The sequence below is a fragment of the Anopheles gambiae genome, chromosome 3 (assembly GCF_943734735.2).
Source record: "Anopheles gambiae chromosome 3, idAnoGambNW_F1_1, whole genome shotgun sequence".
NCBI classification, from domain to species: domain Eukaryota; kingdom Metazoa; phylum Arthropoda; class Insecta; order Diptera; family Culicidae; genus Anopheles; species Anopheles gambiae.
In genome coordinates, this window is record NC_064602.1 from 79,472,324 (window position 1) to 79,494,886 (window position 22,563).

The 22,563-nt window shown below is 44.5% G+C and overlaps 1 protein-coding gene across 1 annotated transcript in view; it reads right to left on the minus strand.

The window, feature by feature from the left end:
* LOC1270584 (Ig-like and fibronectin type-III domain-containing protein 1) overlaps positions 1 to 22,281 on the minus strand; it is a 114,742-nt gene extending 92,461 nt beyond the window's left edge. The window contains exons 1-2 of the mRNA XM_061653458.1: positions 22,165 to 22,281; positions 2,651 to 2,789 (exon numbers count right to left, since the gene is read on the minus strand). The gene's annotated coding sequence lies outside the window, so the exon portion shown is untranslated. The remainder of the gene's footprint in view (positions 1 to 2,650; positions 2,790 to 22,164) is intronic.
* Between the last annotated feature and the right edge of the window lie 282 nt (positions 22,282 to 22,563).

Genomic DNA, 22,563 nt, shown 5'->3' on the forward strand with positions numbered 1-22,563 from the left:
TTTAGACACCAGACGGCGATCCGAACCGCGTACACAAACCAAGCAATCCGAGCTTCTGCTGAGTCAACATACTCCAGCGTTAGTCGACACAAAAAACAACCGAAAGAAAAAATCAGATTTGATGTTTTCTTCCCTATCCCATCACGCGCGTTATCAACGAGCGGATTAAGAGTCTTCGCACCGTACAGGATGGCAGTAGAGACACACAGAGCAAGACAAACACAAAACATTCAAACATATCAAACATCGGATCCGGCAGCAGATTGCGTTTGCTGTACGAATATTAATATTACCTTCACAAATAGATGGCTCCTGTCTGGGCATCCAGTGAAATGTGACGTGTGTGCTCACCACAACTCCCACACGCGGGCGAAACAGAAAAAAGAAAAAAATACATGGCCATATGCACCAACGACCGTTTTGAAGCAAAACAAAGCATTCCAGCGTGTGCCAGAGCGTGGCTAACGAACCGGCAGCAAACGTTTCCTTCCGCCACAAGCGGGTGGCAGCTAGGGGATGAAGTGGAGTGAACCACTGTTAATGATATTAAAAGAGATAATAGTGTCAACCACGCACCGCAGCCATTTCCCAGGCGCCCATTTCAAATCCATTCATTGTAAAAGAGCTGCGCTACCGGTGAGCGCCACGAGGGGGGGCGGCCAACATATGCGATTATTTTCATTAATTTACAAGTTCACTGCTAAACGCGTAATTACATAATTTTAATCGTGCCGTCGTGCATAAGTACATTGCTTTGGGGTGGGGGGAGCGGTGCGTGAGAGTGAGCAGCATGAGCATTTAATGAGCGTGCTATGTTTTAATGCAGCAGGTAGGGGGAGGTAGGGGCGGTAGATTACGAAGCGTTGCTTCACCAATTTATGATTGCATTTCCATTCATGTAAAAAAGGTTTAGCGTTGCGTGTGCGTGTATCTCCTCTATCTCTCTCTCTCTCTCTCTCGAGCTGCGTTTGTTGCTAAAATGACACGAAAGCAGAAAGCAACATTAACGGAAAGCGTACACACACACACATACACATTTTAACATGGACAAGGGGATGGAAGTTCGGTATAGGGGGTGCATTGCCCGCCTCTGTTCGGTACATCAACATATCCCAAACACCGAAACAAAAACAAAAACGGAGGGGATAAGGGCAGTCAATTCCAGCATGTAAACAAATGTAAGCTTCACACTCCATCACGCTGCGGCACAGGGCACAGGGTACACCAATGGGGGTGGGGGAGGGGGTGAGGGTGTTATTTTTAATTCGCGTGCCTACTCGCGACCTCTCGGCGCGCTTTGCCTGAAGCTACGCAACGCAACGCACATCACGCTCGCTTTCAAGCGGAATTTGGCCGACCGTTTGGATGGGGGGGGTATCCCACCGGGTACGGTTTAACTGGCGCTAAAGCCCTGCCCGGGCATCGTCGCCCGCGGTGTGCCACTGCGTTCCGTGTGCGGTGGTGCGGTCGCCCCACACGAGTGCGGTATTCTAGGACCGTTAATTAAAGTCTATTGCTTTTTGCCGCCGCAATCCCGCAGTATCATAAACCACACACACACACTAACGGAGGTGGAAGGAATGGAAGGTTTGGTAGCGTAAATACAGGGTCGAAATTTCCCCCATTTGCCAACGGCGGACTTCCACGCGGCTTTTCTTGCAACTCGTTCGTTTTTGTTCCGATTTTTTCTGTCATTTGCTCCGCGTTTGGAGCTTCATTCGGACACGAGTTAACGATACGCTCGGCACTTTGCCTATGATTATTTGCCGTGTAGTATAAAAATAAAATACGCCCACCAACAAAATACGGTGGCAGCAAACGGCGGCATTGAACGAACAATTTGTTCGCTGCTCGCCTGAATGGAATAATCAAACATGAGCCCGGGAACGCGCACTGCCTGTCCGAGAACATAAATTAACGAACTGTATAAGTGGAAAAATGGGAAAAAAGGCACACAAACACGCAACATCGGTGCTCACGGGCGACTGCACCATGTAGCAAATGTTTGAATTAACCCTTCAAATAGTCATTCGATCGATGGGTGTGTGTGTGTGTGTTTTTTAATCCCGAAACAAACGCCTTCCAACACACATGAACATAACTTCTGCTACAAGCCGGTCCCCGAATCTGGACAAACAAATCTAGTTGCATTTTTGTTTTGCCCCATGACTTTTTCCAATTGAAATGTTCCCTGTCACTCGCTAAACCAGTTACTAGATCCTTGTTGGAAAATTGACGCTTTGCGTCCAATTGGATGCTTTCAATTTTCGGGCGCGTGACATCATTGCAATTGATGCGCATTCCAAGGGCAGTATCGAACAAAAAACGGAGCCGGGAAAAATGCTCTTCCGGACAAACGACTCTGACTGTGCTGTGCACAAATCATCGCCTCACCGGATGCGTGTGGATGCGCGTTAAAAAAAAATCTCTAAAAAACCAGAGTTTGGCAATCGTTCGGCTCGTTGACATAAATCAAGCTGCCGCACCGCACTGTCCACAGCAGTGGCAGCATTCGATGATCCAGCACGGCTCTAAAAGCTAATCTTCCGTTGCTACTACTGTTTCCCATCCTTGCGGACAGCGCGCGGCTTGTCCCCCGGCCCCTTGATGCGTGTTGTATACGCTCGTGTGTTGTAAATGTCGCACTTACCGCCAAGCACACCGCTGCCCGCTGCTGCTGCTGCTGCTGGATGTTGCGATTGATAATTTCACTATTTTATAACCACTGCAGCACCACACAGCAAAACACACGTCACAACTGCACACTCGGAACAGTTTTGCCAATCTATCTGCAAAATAAAGGAAAATAGAAATTATTAGAAAAAGAAGAGCTTTGTCGTGATGCAATCAATCGTACAGACTCTGGTAATGGAGGATATGATGGCGTTGCTGTGTTTTGGTTGTAAATCAACACACAAAAACCACATGCAATGAAACGATCGCACTTTTGATGCCATTTTTGAAGATTTTTGTTCTATTTTGAACACTTTTTTACAATATTTGGCATATATAAATGAAGAGATACAGAATCTGACGCTTTTGCTTGTAGACGGTTGCTTTGATTAAAATGTAAACAAATGTCAGCGGCTAGTTAAGCTGAATTGACACTCCAATCATGATTAGTGCGATTGATTTCTGCTAGGTGGCGCAACTGTCCTCTGCATTTCAGTGGTTTTGGTTTGTATTGACGGTTTGCAATAAAATGTTTAGGTATAAACACAAATTATTCAAGAAAAAATAAGTAAAATATCTAAAATATCCACTCGTTCTGGAACAGAATAGACACATAATAATCTCCTAAATAAATTAATTAATTAATAAATAAATACATAAATAATCTAAACAGATAACTAAATACTCTGCATCGCACAAGGAGCTTCTTCTAACTCAATATTTAATTTCAAACCATCCCCTTATCATTAAAATGTTAATCAAGCTAGCGACCGTACATAAAGACGATTCTGTAATTGAATCATGCTGATTATTTGGTGACAACTGTCTGCAGATGTGGCGTAAAACGTATTGACTGGCCGAATGGCACTGCCAGCACACACCGTAAGGCGTCCCGGGCGTTCATTACCGAAGGTCATGAAACGATAACTAACGGCTAAATTGTAGCAATTAATTATGCATTCCTGCATCTTCGCCAGTGCATCACCGCCACCACCACCCAGCCAAATCACAATAAGCTCGGCCAGCTGCACGCGGCAGAGGAACCTGCATCCCGATAAGCCAACAAGCGGGCCAACCCTGCCGATGCCCGTAGCAAAACTCCGACCAGCTCGAACGAGAAGGCACAGCTGAAAGCGAAACCATTAGCACTCGAGTACGAGTGGAAGTTTGCATATTTATACTCTTAAAACTACTCATTTTACTGACTTCTTCCCGAAACCGATCCCGGACTGGGGACGAGCTCCCCCACACGCGCTTCGCCAAAGGGGCAAATGTAAAACAAGTCAAACCAGCTCCAGAGCACCCGGGGAAGTGCAGGGAACGATAATCCTTGCTAGTTGATTACGACCTGCCCCGGCTGCACCACGCACCACGCACCGCGTTTACAAATCCAATCCAAACAGCTCCGGCGCGGAGATGGCTCGACGAAAGCTGCTCTGTCACTATCCTTTTGCCACTAACCGTAAAGGATCTGCAGCTATGGTTAACGTTCAGAGCAAGTGAGCAGATAGGGTCGTCCCATACAGTGGGGGGGGCCTGAAAGTTTGCTCTCCCAGGACAGGGAGCAGTTCGGCGAGTGGTTGGCACGATGATAGCCGTAGAATGGTTGGGACACTAACCAGCCAACTTCGCCCGCGTGCTACTACTACTGACTGACTGACTGGTTCCATTGCGCTTGAACAGATTTAAGTGCACTCGTGTGCATCGTTGGGATAACGCTCATCGGGACACTAACACTGCGGAAAGAGAGCAGACAAAAAAACGATGCACTAAAGCCCAACACAATGCGCGAACGAAAAGCTGGAGCGCACCAACATTTCCCGGATAGTTCAGCAACAGCGGGGAAAAAATACTTTCACCACCCTCTCTCCCTTCCGTGCGTCCTTTGTCCTACATCTCGCTCCGCTGCAAAAGACGGGAAACTCGGGAAGCTGCCGTCTGAAATTCGCCTCTTATTGTGCGAACTCCCGATCCGCCGAGCAAAGAGGAAAAAAGTACCCTCGAGAGCTAGGTTGACAGGCGAATGCCGTAAGCGATTGTCTGGATGCTAATTTAATTAAAATGCTTCGGGTTGATGAGAATGAAACAAACCCCATCGCAAAGTCCAGCCCAGTCCGGCATCACTGGTAGGAGTGGTTTTTCTTCACTGCACGCAAAACGCGCGCTCCAGCGGGCCCCGGGGCCTGCCAGGGGCCATTTTTTGGCGTGTGTCAGTTCGCAAACAAACGCTCCCCGCCGCCGGTTGCGTTCTTTAAGAGGTGTTTCATTTCGCCCGACAATATGATCGCCTCTTCCCTGCCAAAAAAACCTGACACGCCGTTTCGGTCAATGTAATGTGAGCGTGAAAATAGCCGGCGGGATCGGGCCGCTTTTCTTTTCTTCACGGACGACCGAACCGAACCGTAAAACACAAGGTCAAACGTTAATTGGTTTCTACGGGCGCAGGATTTTCGTGTTTCCATGCCGGGCGCCGGGTCCTCCTTTCGGTGGCCAACGGACACTGTCAACGGGGCCAGTCGGGCGAAGGAAAAAGCCGTCCCAGAACGCTTGGGCGCTTCGTCTTTCGGGAGTTTGAGTACTTTCTCGCACCCAGCACAATGGAAAAAAGTTCACTGACACAAAAGCTTTGGCGCTGTATTTTTCACGCCTGTTTGGGGTTTGGGCATTTGATCGCCGTTGGGCGGGGATGAACAAAAAAACAAAAGGCAGCGAAATGTTGGCCAAGCAAAACGGAAAAGCACTTGAGGTCAGCTCACCTTGTGACACTTTTTGTGTGATTTATTTTGTCAGGCTTTGTCTGGGGAGGCTTTTTTGTGTGGGTATGTGCTGATGTCTCCGTATTGCAGACCACTGTGATGTCATAACCCTTCCGCGCGTGTTACGATCACTTCCGGTCAAGTGTGACGTGCTTTGGGCAAGGGTTCCTGATTTTATTCCAAATTTGTTGGATATTGTTTTTTTCTTTCTTTCTTTCTTTCTTGTTTTTTTGATGAAAGCGACGGTAAAATTATTATTATTTTTTGTGTCGCTTTATACTTTTGGTTGCAGTTTCACGACAAAACCGACAAAAAGTGGTTCAAAGAATTCCAGAGAGGGTTAAAAAGAGGATTTTTTTTCCTGTTTTTCTCTGCAAATGCTTTACAACGTTGTTTCAATTGTCGTTCTGATCATTAATTGTTCTTCCCTATAATTCATCATATTAATGTGAAAAGAGAGAAAATCACTTAAATGAAACGACTATCAAATAAATGTTTCAAACATGAAAATTAATTAGCCCTCTATCGGAAATGGTTAACACTACCAACGCTATTAAGTACAAGATAAGTGGCACATGTATAATTTTGAGCATAATATGACATTTTAGGTACTAATTTTGTTCTACTTAACATATTAAAGTTCTCTATCACAAATTCAGGTCTAATTCTAAGTTATTTTAATCAGATATTTTGGTATTTTGACAGCGCCGCCATCTTTATATTCTACTTTCGTACATCTTCATTTTTATTTTTATTTGGCACTAAAGGCACTCAATATAATAAATCGCATACACGATATACAACCACCCACGACCACAAATTCCGTAGCGATACAAAAAGAAAACTACCACAAACGACATAACAATTAGACATGGACACCGTACTCATCGGTACCAAATATAGACACATTGGTTCGGAGCCAGAAGACAGCCTCGACTACAATACACAACAGAAGCGTTCGACCATACCACCAACAGGGCATTGGAACGAAGGCAATGTGGCAGGAAAAATATGCACCTGTGCGCCTATAGACATGCCTCATCAGCCCTACTTCATGGAGAAATACTCACTCCTCCCCGGCAGCTTGCAGCGTCTGGTATTCGGGCAGCATTGTGCGACCATGCGACCATAACCTGACTGCGGTCGGCTCCATTATGTATTTATGTATGGATGGAAATTATATTCGGAAGCTTAGGTCAGCACTAAATTAATTCGTTCCGGACGTCTCGTTGGCCTCCCTGAGACACAACCACTCACAGCCACAGACACCTTCCTATAATTCGGACCCGAGATCCAAACAAATGACTCCCCCATGGTTCCAACACAGGACTGACGTTTCGAGTGTTCCAATTTTCCCTCCCAGCCTTCAAGCTTCATCGCATTCTGCAGTCCATCACCAAAGACATTCACAGAAAAAAATACACTCCCATACAACATTAGACCATCAAACCAAGAAACCCATCGGGTATTTGGAGGTATGGTTGATTCATGTTCACTCTACCGTGCGTTTGCTGTACCGTATGCGTGAAGGAGTTTTTCGATGCCGCACAGCAGGCAACAGAGTATTTGTGCGGCAACGCACCCAGCAAACCAAAAAAAGGGAGGGAAAAAATACTCCAACTTTGTTGCTGCTTCCGTACCATATTTTTCCTTCTGCGGAAAAGAAACGGTAGGCAAAGAAATAAAGGATATTCAGCGGTCCATTCCTTTGGCTTGGACCGCTTGTCGAAAACAGCAGGGCGGCAAGCCGGAACGCTACTAGTGTGCTGGAAAAAGGCGTTTTGAAAATCCTACCATGAGGTTCGGCAGAGAAAACAGGGGTGGGAAAAATGCGAAAAGCGTAGATCGTTATCTATCATCATTTTCTTTGTTTCATTGAGTGGATTTCCAACCCCATATCCTCTAGACCAAAACTGGGGAAAGGGCGGTTGTGCCCAACTTTTCGACTTCACTTCCGTGAACGACACTTTCAGCCACCGGAACGGAACGAACCGGTCTGCATGCTCCATTTGGTCGATGGTCTCCGCTCGCTGAGGAGGGAGGGGGGGACTAGAGAACACTGTCTTTGTGCTGGACAGAATGGAAACGTTCTTGTGAAGTGCGTGTGTGTGAAAGTGGAGGAAAAAAAAACCATAATGCTGGACTTTCACCGAACCGGACAGAAGCAGTTGGCGGTACCTTCCGGTTTACGCTTCCTTCACGTTCGTCTCTAGCCCCGCTTAGTGTCTTGCACAGCCCAACCCAGGGACAGGATAAAATGGAAATGTCAACTTAGAATGGAAGCTGCAAGATCCGTTGCATAATTTAATTTCTGTCTTTTTTAGTCCATTCCCTCATTGTCTCTCTCTCTTACTTTTTCTACTACTTCCACATTGAGAAAGAGTGTTTTTGTTGTTTTTTCCCTCTATCTTTGTTTTCATTTCCTTCGTCTACAGAATATCCTGTGGTCATTTACTAACCGGGAAGGTTTTAACACCGGTGGGTTGAAATTTATTAAGGTAAGGAATCAAATCCTCAGCAGCAGCAGCTCCCAGCTGCGTGTTGAAGTTATTACACAAGCAGCACCCGCACCACGGTGGAAAGAGCCCAGCACAGTCTGAGCTTGATGGCTCTTTCCGATGGGTTTTTGGTGGTCCCTTTCCATTGTGGTAAAAAATAACACTCAAACAAAACACACCCTCTGCGCACAGCAAAACCGGGGAGGGTAAGAAAACCTCATCTTCTCACCACCACCTAATGCTGGATTTTTGTCAGGAAGTTGACGCTTCCTGGCAGTTCGCGTGGAAATAGTGGTCTCGTGAGTCATCACTGGAATATTGCTCCCATTTCTGCGCCCGAGGTAGATTAAGATTCCTGGATTAAATTATGAACCAGCCCGCTTGATGACACGTTCGCTGCATAATAATCTTTGGACGTTCAGTAGGGGAAGGTTTTTTCTGCCATGATGGTTGTAATTATAATAAAATTTAAAATTGCTAGAAAATGGTGCAGGTGTTGTAGCGGTTGGGGAGGAGCATTGGGTCCAAACGACAGAACAGAGCTGACGCAGAACAATATCCAATTAAATATTTGACGTAGATTTAGCTTCATTGCATTCCATTTTCGTTTAAGAGATAGAGTTATTTGGAATAATGTCTCTTATATCTTTACGTAAATCTTTGAAGTGAAGAGTACAAGAAATAAGCTATTAAACAAAAGATTTTGGGGCGGGAGATGCGTTGAGTCGTTGCTATTTGAGTTATGGAATTTTTTTGGTGTTGTTGGAACATCTCCGGCCAAGAATGACAATTATTTAATTGTAACTATTGGAACAAATCTTTAATACCTATTATTAGCTCGACAACTACACAGGATTTCATTTTATCCAAGACATTGTTAGTACACTTTTATGACAGTTTGTACCTCCCTGTAAGTCTTATTGAATGTTTCCTTAACATGGCTTAATATGATGTGTTAATCCAAATAAATACAGTTATTACAGCGGACGCCTCCATTGTGCATTCCAAGTATCGTAAAATGCCTGCAAATACTACCAATTTGCTTCTCAATATACCCCACTTTAGCTGCTGCTGTCATCCACACCAACAGCTACAACCTCCGACACCTCATATGTGACAAACGAAAGAAGAAAAAAAAAGCTTCCGAAACATTGGCATCACAATGGCAATAATTCGCCGGCTCAGTCTGGCTCTCCGGAAGATACCACCTAATGCAACGTGAATGATGAGACATCATTATTGCCGGTTGGGCTTGATTGATAGGTTCCTTTTCGCTTTCGTGTCCGTGTCGGCAGTCGGGGATGTAAGGATGGTTTTATTCGCAAATCTTCATCGATGTCATAATTCATTTCCGTTCCTGTGCTGGAGAATACACACCTTTTCTCGTGCCATGTGTGTGTGTTTTCTTCAAAACTTCGGATATGATTTCGATGAGTTTGCAAAACTCGTCCGACAAGAAAGAGGGCCCACATGCTCTGCAGAGGCTACCGGTTGCGCAGCGAATACGATGAAGCACGGATAATAGGGTTTGTTTTAGTTGTTAAAATGGGGAAAACATGCTACTTTGTAAACCATTAATCATTGGCATGTCTTTTTGGTACATTTTTGTTATGAATTTTGGGGTTTAAAAACTCAATTGCTAACAACAATCCGACTAACCACTATTTGTACAGTGCAGTGATCACAAAATCAACTCTCATCAGTTGTAACAGCAACGACTCCACGGACAGAACCAAATCGTCCTGCCTTGGCATTCTGAACGAAACGCCAGAGTACGAAAGGTACGAATTGTGAAAGAGATACACAAAATAGCACCAGCCAACAACCTGTATCATGCTCGCTAAAATAACATGTGATTAACCCCCCGCCGGAATTCTAAGTGAGAAATCTGTCGCTGGATGGGAGGATGGGACGAGAAGGGCTCCGGCACCAGAGGCATCGCCCCAGAAACGCACCTTAACAAAACAAAATTATAAACCATCGCAGATGGGTAAGCTCCGTAGGGATACCGATTTAACCGGGGCGGGAGAGAAGAAGCGCCCGGGCAGGTAGTGCGGAAGGTTCGACCGGTTCGACCAAACACCGGAAAGGTCACTGAACCATGCTTGCCAAACCGGCCCCCATAAGAAACCGGCGTGCGAGTGTGTGGAGTTCTGTTTCGTTCGTGCTCGCGCGTTTCGACCAGCTCTAGAGGTCCGAGAATAAGCGAGCTGGATTTGACGAAATCAATGACCGACAGTGTTGCAGGTCGTTGGAAGGTTGTTACAAGCGGACGTTTCTGCAGGGATTTAATTTCCAATCGGATAGGACAATTTCATATGCATGTTGACAGTGTGGAAGGAAATTCTGAGCTCTGCTCAAGAACATTTTTAGTCCCGCTTTGATCTCATTTTTAAAACATTCCTTTTAATTCCGTATCAGCAAAGAGCGGGCATAAAAAATAACGGTACCAAAACAAGACAAGAAAAAAAAACCCTGTAAAAGAATATGAACTCCTCCAAAGCTTTGGGAAAAAATACACCGTATTACCGTATACCCAATTCGCTATTCAAAATTATGCTAATCAGCCTGTACCGGGCCAGAAGCGGGCGAACGAAAGTGTCTGCCGAGATTAACTTACTTATGCTTGTTCGCTTGGATGCTGGGGCCGGAAAAATTAGCGCGAAACTTTTGGCCGTCAAGCAGCTCCACCCGAAACGGAACGCAGCAGAAGTGCGCCAACCAGCGCCGCCGAAACAACACGAATCAGAACTTAATTACTAAGGATCGAAGGAACTGTGTGTGTGTCTGTGGGTCTGTTCTTGGCAGGAGCTACCGGGGCATGGTAGAGAGCAATGTCTAAGAAACACTCCCCGATGCGACTTCAGCAACATCTGCAGCACAGCTTTCACTAATTTCGTGCTGATTACGCATTCTTTACGCCCAGTTCCTACCTTTACGCCTTACCCTTATCTGTGCTGCATATCCCAAAGAACCAATTCAAATATACCCCCAACTGGGCAAGGAAGAGAGAGAGAGCATGAGTAAACAGGAATCAAGTTGCCAATTTCCAATGTTCTAGCAATTTTCAACCAAAAATGGGATGATATCTTAAACACTTTTTTGTTGTGCCTTCCTTACCGACCAACCATAATCCATAGAGTGTGGCTGCCGTTCGCACAACATACTGTAATGCAATGCAGTGTGTTTTGTCGTGCCCGATTGTGTAAAAATTCCACACCAAAAACTTCCAAAATCCTTTCGCCGCATACCCATTTACACACGATCGTTGGAAAAATGAAGTTGTGCAAAAATCTTTCTGCCGTAATAGACAGACAGGCGAGGCAAAGATAACGAAAAAGGTTACAGCATTTGGCCCCGTGAGACGCGCACGTTTCATTAACATGCAACCACGTCAAACGGAGCGAGGGGGGATACAAAACTTTAGGCACAAGAATTTTGAAGCGTTGGCCTTCGTTTGCACCAACCATCACCACCATCAACTGAGGAAAAACAGCAGATATGTGATACGCATCGTGGCATCGTGGTGCGTTTCGCGAGAATTCAATCAACGTTAATAAACGCCCCGCCTGCGTAGCGTAACCGACTGAAGAAATAGATGCACGCTCATCAACGAACGCGACGCGACCCTCGTTAGTAGCATGGCTGGCTCTCTCTCCCCCTCTCTCTCTACGGCATCTTAACGACTTTTTGCCCAACCTGCCACCTGCCGAACTTTGGCAGTGATGAATTGGCGAGCGCAACTGTCAAAGTTTGCTAATGTGCCGTACAATGGTTGCTGGCTCGCTAATGAGATGACCAAATGAAGTCATTTATCCCTCGTCATGCAAGGACACCCCGCAGCACAAGAGGATGTTCACCACTCGAGTACTCGAAATGGAAGATGGCAAAATCGTTGGAAAACAAACCTCCTACTAGCAACACACAAACAAACACCACTTTTGAGCATATCTCGTGTCTAGATTCTAGGAACCGTTTAGTATTTACTCAACGAGACTGCTATTAAAATAGATTCTTCAAAACAATTACCATCCCTACCTGCACTACCTTCTAGGAAGAGCGGAGAGAACGGCTCAACACATCATAAACACATCATCCTTCGCCGTAATGGCAACAGCCGGTTTTGCCTATCATCCTGACGCTCCTGACGAACAAGCGGCATCATTATCACCCAAAGCGGGCTCCATTTCCGGGTGTCCTCTCGGCCACACCCGGGTTTCAGTCGGGTATGGATGAAATCTCTTTCAGTTCTTTTCCTCCTTTTCGTGCGTTACAACTCCCTCACAAAATCCTTTTTCTCCCAGCTCCCCAGACGAAAGCGATGAAAGCCAGCAGCCCTATGCGGTAGACACATTGTCCATTGGGTCGAGTTCAATCTTTACCGTGAACCAAAACAGAAAAGGTTTTTGGGGTTCTGGGCTTTAAGCCATCATCGAGCCTGTGGCTTTTCAATCGCTCTTAGGGCGAAGAGTTTTGCGAACTTCAAATTCTATCACTGACCGATAGCACTGGTTTCTTATGGCTTTCGGAAGTGAAGTTTCTTCGCCATCACCACCAACACCACCACCACCACCGAAATGGCGAAATGGTTGATTGGTCGTTGGGATACACCAGCGTGAAGCTTGAATTGTGTAAGGATTTTCTTTGAAGAACCTTGTTTGACGACGTGTGGAGCACGAAATTGGAAGTCATCGTCTCGAAATCATACCAAACATGGAAGATGAGCGTTAGAAGATGGCCGTTGTATGTTGGCTCTGGTTTGACTTTGGAGTAGGATACAGCTTCCACAGACAACCTGTGCTTTAACTCTTGCCATTCAGGTGTGTCTTCTTGTGCGGGGATTTCGTTCTACCAGCCATCGCGATGACTTGCCAGTTTCTCCTCCCATATATGCTGAAGGTCATTGTGTAGCAAAACCAAATCGCTAGACCAAGTTTGGCACTAGCTTTGCGTTCTCTGAAAACCGGTTAATATACCAGTTCATGTAGTTTAAATTGTTAATTGATAAGGAGAACAAAGTTCTGGTACATTGGAAACCTTTCTTTTACCACACAAAACCATTTAAATCGCTCCAAAAATCGGATTTGTTGCATTCCCATTAAGATCATTCAACCTATCAGTAACAGGCACTTTGGAGACCACTTCGACTGCTGAAATAATCCCTCTCATTTACAGTTACTTTGGGGCATTGATTCCTCGTAGTCACCCACTACTACGCTTTGCTACATCTTCCACCTCCGCTTAAACGGAAAGGATCATCGTAATGGCCACTTGAGTCAGCCCGCACACCACCAAAGGTCCAAAAACCCGCCGCCCAACCGTAGCGAAAGGAGCCGGTACACATTAAGCTCTCCAAAAACTAGTCCCTCCCCCAACCACCGATCCGATCATCATGTAATTGACATGAGTTAATTGAACTTGAACTTAAACTACGCTGCTACGGCGGGGAGGGAAGCGACACGCCGATACGCGATACGGTTGGGCAAGTATTCAATTTCCCTTTTTTCTTTCTTCCCCACGGCTCCCCGTTCGCTTCGTTTCGAGCGATTTTTTCCGCCCGCTCAACCCTACCGCCACGATCGCCAGATGATTATACAATTTGTTGAAAAGCAGTAACGCCCGCTGGTACGATGAAAGGGAACCAGTCTACTTCACACCGAATTCGCCCACATCGACCCTCGCCGCCGCCGTAACGCTCTACGGTCTACGAGCTTGGGTGGATTTATTAACCTTGAACATACATACACACACACAGAGATAGGGTGGTTGGAGGGTTGGTGGCAAATGTGTAATGTAACACAGCTCGCACATGCCAACACAGCTGGTACGAACTGGTACGCCCCTACACTGGGTATGCGGGCGAAGTTTGGATCGCTTGGAGAGCTTTTCTACGACTAAGTCCATCTTTTCATACGTTTCCGTACGTAAAGACGAGTTTCCATAACTCTAGCACTCTTTGGAAGTTGATCCTTTCTCTCTTAAATGAAATTCAGGAATAAAAGCTCCTGCTATATTAAATATAAGCCGTAAAGTCTGCATACAACCTTTTAAATCCTCTTATTCCCTAACGCCTAGATCTTGACCGGTCAAGAATAAAAAGGCCCTAAGGCGCTCCCATACACCGTAACCCAATAAGGAGGCAAAGAACTTTGGTGGCGGCTGCTGCAGGCTCAGACCGAGAGGCCCACGACACGATCGCAGTAGAAACTGGTTTGGTCAGAATTTAATTATCGTATTTGCAAAGCAGTCAAGCTGTTTTGGCCTAGCTGTCTCTGGTCTATCTTTCGCTCTAGTTAATCCGTACGGAGCATACGAAGCGTATGTGCACGCGTGGCGAGACAGCACACGAAATGCGACGACAGAAAGGTAACCCGAGCAGAGGCTGGGCCATTAGGCTGAAGGGATGTGTATCAGCTGTAGCTTAGCGGATGGTTAAAAATAGTCCTACGAAGTGAACAAACTCTTATAAGAAATCGCGCAATACAATTTAATCAATATCGTATTCATATTATACTTCTAGCTCAACACAACACACACACACGTTGTTGCTCAATGTTGTACGAGGTACTAAGTAATTGATATTAATTCACTAGTTTGACTAGCTCGCTGTTTGGGGCAATTCCAGCGGTGAGTAGAATATATTGCATAAGCCCGGCAGACATACCCGGGGCAACTCGAAGATGATACAGAGAAAGAGGGCAAGGCACCATGCAAAGTGCCGTATAAATCATTCATCATAAGCGCCGTTCCCGGTGTGCTCGCTGGGCTGGTACGAAATTTGAACACGGTCAAGGCATGTCTGCGCGAGTACACAGCGAACCGAACAGCAGGACAGTGCCCGCTAGTTATTTGTTAATGTATTCTGTGCCTCCTATACCTGAAGCCTGGGCACTGTTGTCCGTCGGTTGTCAGTGTTAAGCACATGTGTGGACGATGCCATTTCAACAAACAAGCACACACACACACACACGGAGGTACAAATATACATGCTACTTAGCGTAAGGAACGCGTTGAAGTTAGACACGGCTAAAGACGCAACCACCGGGAGAGCCATCTTGCTAGAACCGTCCCGAGCGAGACCATGCTGGAGCACGTTCCGGCACATGTAGAACCGAGGGTTCGATAATCACTCTGGGAATGTCCTGCGGAACATCGCTACACGGAAGCTTCCCGTGTGTCCGTGCTACGGGAAGCTGATGATTGGATGGACAGATCTTTGAACTTCGCAAATTGTCAGGCAAACGTCACAAGCAAACGGTTGACAAACGATAGCGCTCGAAAGCCATCGCTGTTAGGGGGAGGCATCCGATGCCACACTACGCACCGCCGACCGACGGCCATCGAAGAAGTATCTTTGGTAAATCAAAATTTCAATCCGAACCGTTGGAAATACGAACGCCTTCCCAACGCCCGTCAGCTTGATGACAATTCAAACGGTACGGAAGCGGACTCCTTCTCCTGGGAGTCTTCACGCAACACATATCATTCTCTCTGTCTCTTCTTTCGTACGCTAGACACAAACACACGGAACACCACAGCCGTCCAACATTCCAATCAGGAGCAGATTCCAGCATGCATCATCATCACGGTCCTTGCTAACGGGCCGGCAGGCCCGCCAAACTAACGAGCTAGGAAGCGGCAGATCCCGATTGGAAATGGAAGAAAATTATCCTTCCGGATGGACTTTCCGGTGGCCCCCGTTCGGTAAACACACCAAGAGCATCGAGCGCTCGTCAAGTGTGTGTGTGTGTGTGGTGTGTGCGCTTTTCAGTCCACTCAGTCCACTTCGCAATCGCCAGTGAATTCTTAGAATCGCGACCGAAAAGTGCGAAGGCGGAGGAGGGCTGTGATCAGATCGAATCTGATCAGATTTACCCATTCCCGGGGTGTGTGTGTGTGTGTGTAGGAGCCGGGTTTATGTGTTTTTCTAACGGCTCCCGGTGGAGATATTGGCTTGATTGAAGGGTAAGCCTTCGGGGAAAAACCATCCTCGCTCACTGTTTGCGTGGAATGGATTTTCATTGGGTTGCCCTTTTGGCTCTATGGCAATGGCGGTCGACATGGTGTAGAGGCGCGTGCCACAAGTTTCGTGCCTTCTTCTCTGCTCAGTCCAGTAGCTGGGTGGTCTTATTGGCTTACCCAGCCGACACGGTACGCTCCTTGGGATGGGGATATGATGACAAGAGTGTTCCATTAAAATTATTAGACCCGCGTGTCGTGGAAACGCCTACCGGACTGTGATTTTAAAACCGAGCACAGCACTGTTGATATTAGATATAGATTTCATAATGCTGCACTTTCAATCAATCAGTGTCAATCAAAAGGGAGGATGCAATGAGCACAACTGTAAAAAAAGGGATATGGATGGTACAAGGATAATCTAATTTCAGCTCTATTTGTTGATCGAGGCCATCCACCAGTATCTGAGTAGTATCCAGCTGCACGTGGTACAGACAAGGTTCTAGCGGCTGCTATGACATGAACGCGTAGGTACCAGAAGAGCAATCATTAAATATACATTTGTTCAACTGTATTGATAAGATTTGTTATAAAGCGTTAATCGCACTAGATGCCGCATTCGGATAAACGATTCTGTTGACTTTGTTCTGCCCTCTTCAGATGTTAAGTCAATAGTATAGCTTCACGACGCAAGACAGGTATACTGGTTACTGAGGGCTTTAAATAATTAGGACTATGTAAACCAATCACATATAGGGTTTACCTAGCCAATTGGGCGTCGTCAAAGCGTTATCGGTCGCCGTAAATACTTTTTCGGGCGACGTCAACCCTCAATCGGGCACTGTCATTTTTATTCGGGCCTTGTGAAGTATGAATCGGGCAAAGTACAGAATGAAAGCGTCCTACTCTTGAAGGTGTCAAATCGGTAGCTCCGGTGTATTTGATTCATTAAGTTGTTTAAAAATACGTATTTTGCATGTTGTTTAACTTAGTATGTACTATTTTAAATAGTTAATCTAATTTAATCACTTAACATATTTTATGTTTAAAAAAATATAAAACCAAATTGCATTGTACAGGTTTGAATTAAAAAATTGAAATAAGGAATTTGAATCATTTTTTTTTATGTAATTTAACTTTAAAATAGTGAATTTTCTTACATATCAGTTAAACTACTCGCAATCGAGTATTGTTTTACAACTAGAAAGCAACAAAATACAAAGTAGAACGCTTTCATTCTGTACCTTGCCCGATTCATACTTCACAAGGCCCGAATAGAAATGACAGTGCGCAATTGAGGGTTGACGTCGCCCGAAAAAGTATTTACGGCGACCGATAACGCTTTGACGACGCCCGATTGGCTAGGTAAACCCTGTAAGACATCAAAAGCAGTGAGTTGTTAGCATTTCATTGAACAATTCATACTGCATCTTTGTGCTGATTGCAAAGCGTCCAGAGTCCAGTTCAGTGTCTTCTAAACCCAGAAGTCACAAAGGGCAATATTTGCTTATCCACAATTCAAGTGTATCCGGCAATGTTTGATATTGAGTCAGGTAAAGTCTGGAATCTGTTGTCTAATAAAGCATTCTTTCTAAAACCCAAGAAAGAGGCAGTGTATACTGGACCCAGTTTATCGCCAGAAAAACGCGTTATTTAACAAATTAGTAAAGATTGACATTGTAAACAAAATCGAAACTAGGATTGAACTAAGAACCATTCTAATCCTATCTTGTGCGTTACGCACTACACTATAAAGCCGCCCTGTCCAAGGCAAGTAAATTGCTTACAAAACGACGCAACGCAACCACGATCGTTCACATTTATCTTCCGCCGGCTAGATTTACAACGTTTCATCCAGCCAATTCACGCGCTTCCAACGGTCCAACGTATTAAATCCCCAATAAAAAGATACACACTTGATAGGATACTCAACTACTCGGTAATTTCTCGATGATTTATAGCTTGCGTTCGGGCTGAACATTATCAAACACAAATCTACCCCAGGCCGATAAGCTTAACTTCACCCTCTTGCTCTGTTTTGGAGGAATTTATCACCCACAAACATTCTGCCTGAAGAATGGGCCCCGTTCCTCCGGTGGATGAATCGTTAATCCTAAGCATCTCGTCGTACGCTTCACCGGCCGCCCGACTACTACCACTCGACTCGGTTAATCCTGCGAATATGGAGTTATTTGCTTCCAACAGCGCGCAACAAACTCGGCTCGGAGTCTTTGACACAATCCACCCTAAAAGTGGATGTAATGTGAGGACCAATCGACAGGCTGCATCATTTACCTCTGGGCCGCCGTGTTTGCTGGTATCTGCGTCTGGTTTCTATCGCCCACTGGTAATGGTCCTCTCCCCTTTTCGCCACTTATGATGAAGCACTGAAAGCGAAACCAAAACCGTCGGCCAAGTTATATCTGACCAATATTTTCACTCACTGTGTCTGTGTCGGTCGTTTCATTCCCTCCCTCCGTACCCACTCGTTTGCCCTCATTTCCTTATTGATTTTTGGCGCACAGGAGAGCCGCTGGGGGTGAAATTCTCGATAACAGGATTATCGCCAGCTGATCTCGAACCGGTACTGTTTTCTTCCTCCCCCCTTTTTTGTCGCCGTTTTCTGGCCGGAACTGGCGAAAATCCAACGCGCGTACCGGACCGGATGCCATTCATGTTGGCCAGCCGTCCGGAAACTGTAATTCGTGCGCACTGTTTCCGTTTGCGTTTCAGTGGAAAACCGTGGTTCGAATGGGTGGGTTTTGTGTATCCACGCGTTGCATAATCATACACACACAGCAGCAGCGGCAGAAATGACGGGGACGAAAAATTGACGATTATGTGGAATACAAAAAGGGATTCTCGAGCATCAGGACCATCACCACCACTGTCCGCCGCTTCACAATCCCATATTGGCAAGTTTAACTTTTTCTGGTGCCAAACCGTTACGTTCGGTGAAAAGTGTGAGATTGGGAGGGATATTTTACCATCAGGGAAAAAGGGGGAAAACGGTTCTTTTGAAGTGGCCATCATAAAAATGTTCCATGCACAAACCACTCCGGAGAACGATTGGCAAGGAAAACCAACCATCAGCCAGTTTTGGGTAGCTTTGCAATGACGAGAAGTACATCCCTTTTTTTGCAAAATCGATCGAAGTACTTTATGGGAAAGCTTAAAGCTTATTTTACCTTTGAGTATCAACCTTAGCGAGGCGAAAAAAAGGAAGGATGAAACAGGATATAAAAGTTCGATATCGTATGGGAGTTTGGAGCGCAATGGTCAACCTTAATAACGAAATTACGATATCGTTATTTGGGCAGGACAGTATTATATTTTAAGCGTTTTAAGTATATACAACAGAGAGAACAGAGATACAATTTAAAATGTATGCCCTGTCCCTTTTTAATGATGGCTTTTTATAAAGCAATTTTCTTGGACGCTTGATGACGTGTGTTTATTAAATATTACTAGAGTATAAAACCAATCATCAAATTTATTATTATTATTTTTTGATCCAGCAAAAGCTCAATGTTATGTATTTAATAACTGATAATTGAAGAAAAGAACATGTTGAATCCGTAACATGCCTTGAGTGACACTACGACGTTATATCAAGACCATATTGCCCCAAATTCCCATAGAGACATAAAAAACGGACCTGAAAAAAAAGGAGTTTTTGCTTGTTGCAAGGGTTCAATGGACAACCTACAAACCTATTTTTTGAAGGGTAAGCATTAAAAAAAACTCCATAAAACCAACTTCCGAAAAGGCTCCCTGCAAAGGTGTTTTCAAAAAGGTAAGCGACTATCGAAATTATATGAAACATTGAACGCTAAAAGATGTATTAAAGGGATTATTTAAGGGTCGGTTTGTTTTTTCGTGCCACAATTTACTAAATAATCGAGCGAGCGGTTAAAATTAACAAGGATTTGCTAAACAAAGCATCTCCCAGTACGTGCCATGGGCAAGTGCCCGTGTCGGCCAGTCCAATAAAGAATGTTACAAATTATTATCATAATTACACTACGCCTTTCGCTGGGCGGAAAATCCTTCCGCACCATTATTTCGCAAATAGTTCGTCATCCGCTGACGCTGGCACAAACAACAGCGCTGACCGTTTGCCTTGTGCAGCCGCATGCCGCCAGCAGCAACATAATTAGCATCGCTTAATTTAGCGAAAAACATCTCAATCAACAAACATCGACCAACCTTTTGCGGTTGCGTCTGCAGAACGGAGAAGCTTGCTTTTTGGGCTGATTGTTGTCGTCTTTTTTTGGGTTTGGTTTGAGCTGCTGGCTGCACAAAACTCATCACACTGAGTTTCCGCATTGTTCCGCCTCGGCCCACCAACGCAGCTAATTGAAGTGGGGCGGCCGGTTTGTTTGAAGCGATCATTTCCATATTGGCGTGCGCCATGTTTTTGCATAGTTGCGAGTGAAGAACGGGATACTAGGGATGCCCCGGAATATGCGATATGCTTGTCGCGGGCATACTGACGGGAGAAAATGCCCCTAAACCCAAGCCCACAAGTCCATCATTAATAATTCATTAAAGAACGCGTTACGGTTACATTTAAATCGGCACGAGCGCGGAAAACCGAAGTGTGGGTTGGAAAATGCGTTACAGCTAAACCAGTTGTAGAAGAGGGGCAAAAAAGGCTCGACAAAGTAACACAAAGGTTTGTGATGCAGGAAAAGCTGTGCAGGAATTTCGAAGAAGGTTAGTGCTCGGTTGGGCTTGCTCTTTTACGCCGCAACAAGGCAGATGGTTGGTGCGGGAGGATGAATTTTAAATTTATATTCAATCCCATTTGCACCGTTTTGTGATGACGATGATGACAAAGCGAGAGTCTTATTGATTTACCGTCTTGCTTGATGGTGCCGTTTCGGGCTGTGTTTACGCTCAGCCCGGGAAGCGGCTTGAACAAACAATGATAGCGGTTTAATTAAATTCTCCCATGCTAATAGGTTGAGCATGATATCAATTAGGAATGCGAGAGAAGTTGAAACCGTTCGAATTCGAAGTCGGAAACTTGTATTGGACTTTAAAGCGCTTATTTATGCCTTTGATTGGTTCTCGGTGTCTTTTGTATATTTCTCTGCAACAAGTAATCTATGTAATTACGTTCTAGAATAAATTTTCTGATTTTTTTCCCTGCTGATATTGAACAAAGTGTTCTAAAATGAATTATTATAAAGCTTTTAATTTATTATCCACGTTATACAAGCTTCAAAAACGTAGCATAAAGGGCAAACATTTGCCATTGAATAGTTGAAAATCATGTTGACGAATATGATAAATAATGTTGAGCGGATTCGATGGAAAATTAAATAAATTATGTATGTTTGTCGTTTAAGATTTTGAAACATCGTTAAAATTTGAAAAATCTACAAAATTATTTTTCATTTACTCCATTCAAACTGTGGTGTTATCAGCTCTAGAATTTTGTATGGCAGTAGTGGTTTAATCAATTTTCCAAAATAATTGATATAGTTATATTGTCATATGTTTTTTCACTGCATACAGTGAGTCCTAAAAGTATTCGTCTAGCTGAACATTTTACAGAAAAAGGCGAATTAAGGCCGCAACGCGGCAGTAATCAATAAAAGTAATGCAGAGGTTCGTAAAAACTTGAAACGTGCATTTCCGTTGTTTCAATAATACTTCGAGTGGTCCGAGAGGCACTAAAGGTGGGGGAATTCAAGGAACGGAGCATGATGGCAAAAATCGAGTCTTTTTATCTTTGCTAACCAGTTAAAAAGCTTGTGAGGCATGTGGAAGACATCATTCATTCGTTTGATCAGCGTTTGGCCATTTTTCTGACACGAAACTGTCAAATAAACAGGCATCCGTGGCCCTTAATCTAACGAAAAGAGCGATGTAATGTCCAAAAATCCAATACAAGCCAAGAATCAGTGCATTTTATGATGACCAATAAGATAAGGAGTGGGTGGGTGGGTTTAGTTGCTGTTGTACTATTTGAATGCATATTTTGAGGTCAAGCGTGTGCATTGATGGTCCCTTTAGCAAACCTCATCATTACTTTTACTGACCCATGCCTATTGCAGCCACAATTCGCCCTTTTCTGTAAAATATTCAGCTAGACGAATACTTTTAGCACTCACTGTATTTCGCTTCATACCGAGCGCTTCAAATAACTTACACTAGCTGAAGATTGAATTTAGATTCTTGAAATAAATCATACAATCTCCTATTGAAACAATTATTTAAATTTAATTTTCCACTTTCAATTGGCAATTTAAAAAGACATTACTTACCCAGCGAACAATTACACCAAAGAATAGCCCCTTATTCGATGTGACGTTTACAGCAACACTTTAATAACCAGTTTATTGTATTGAACAAAAATCACACACTTTTATACTTTACAAAAGCTAACGAAAATAAATAACAAAAAAAATGATTAAAATAAATGGTTCACAGGACACATCCAATCAATCTCATCAGCATGTTAAATGGTAAAAAAAAATCCAGATCACAAATACACAATAGGTACATTCGAACAAGTGGCAATTTTACACTTCACACCTTCCATCTCGAGGTAAATGTTGAAACCAAAGACACACTTTCTCGCGCCAAAACCCGCGGAAAAATGCTTTAAAACAGTTGTGTTTTGTTCTATGCTTCCTTCTTTCGTTGTTCGTTCACACTCTTTC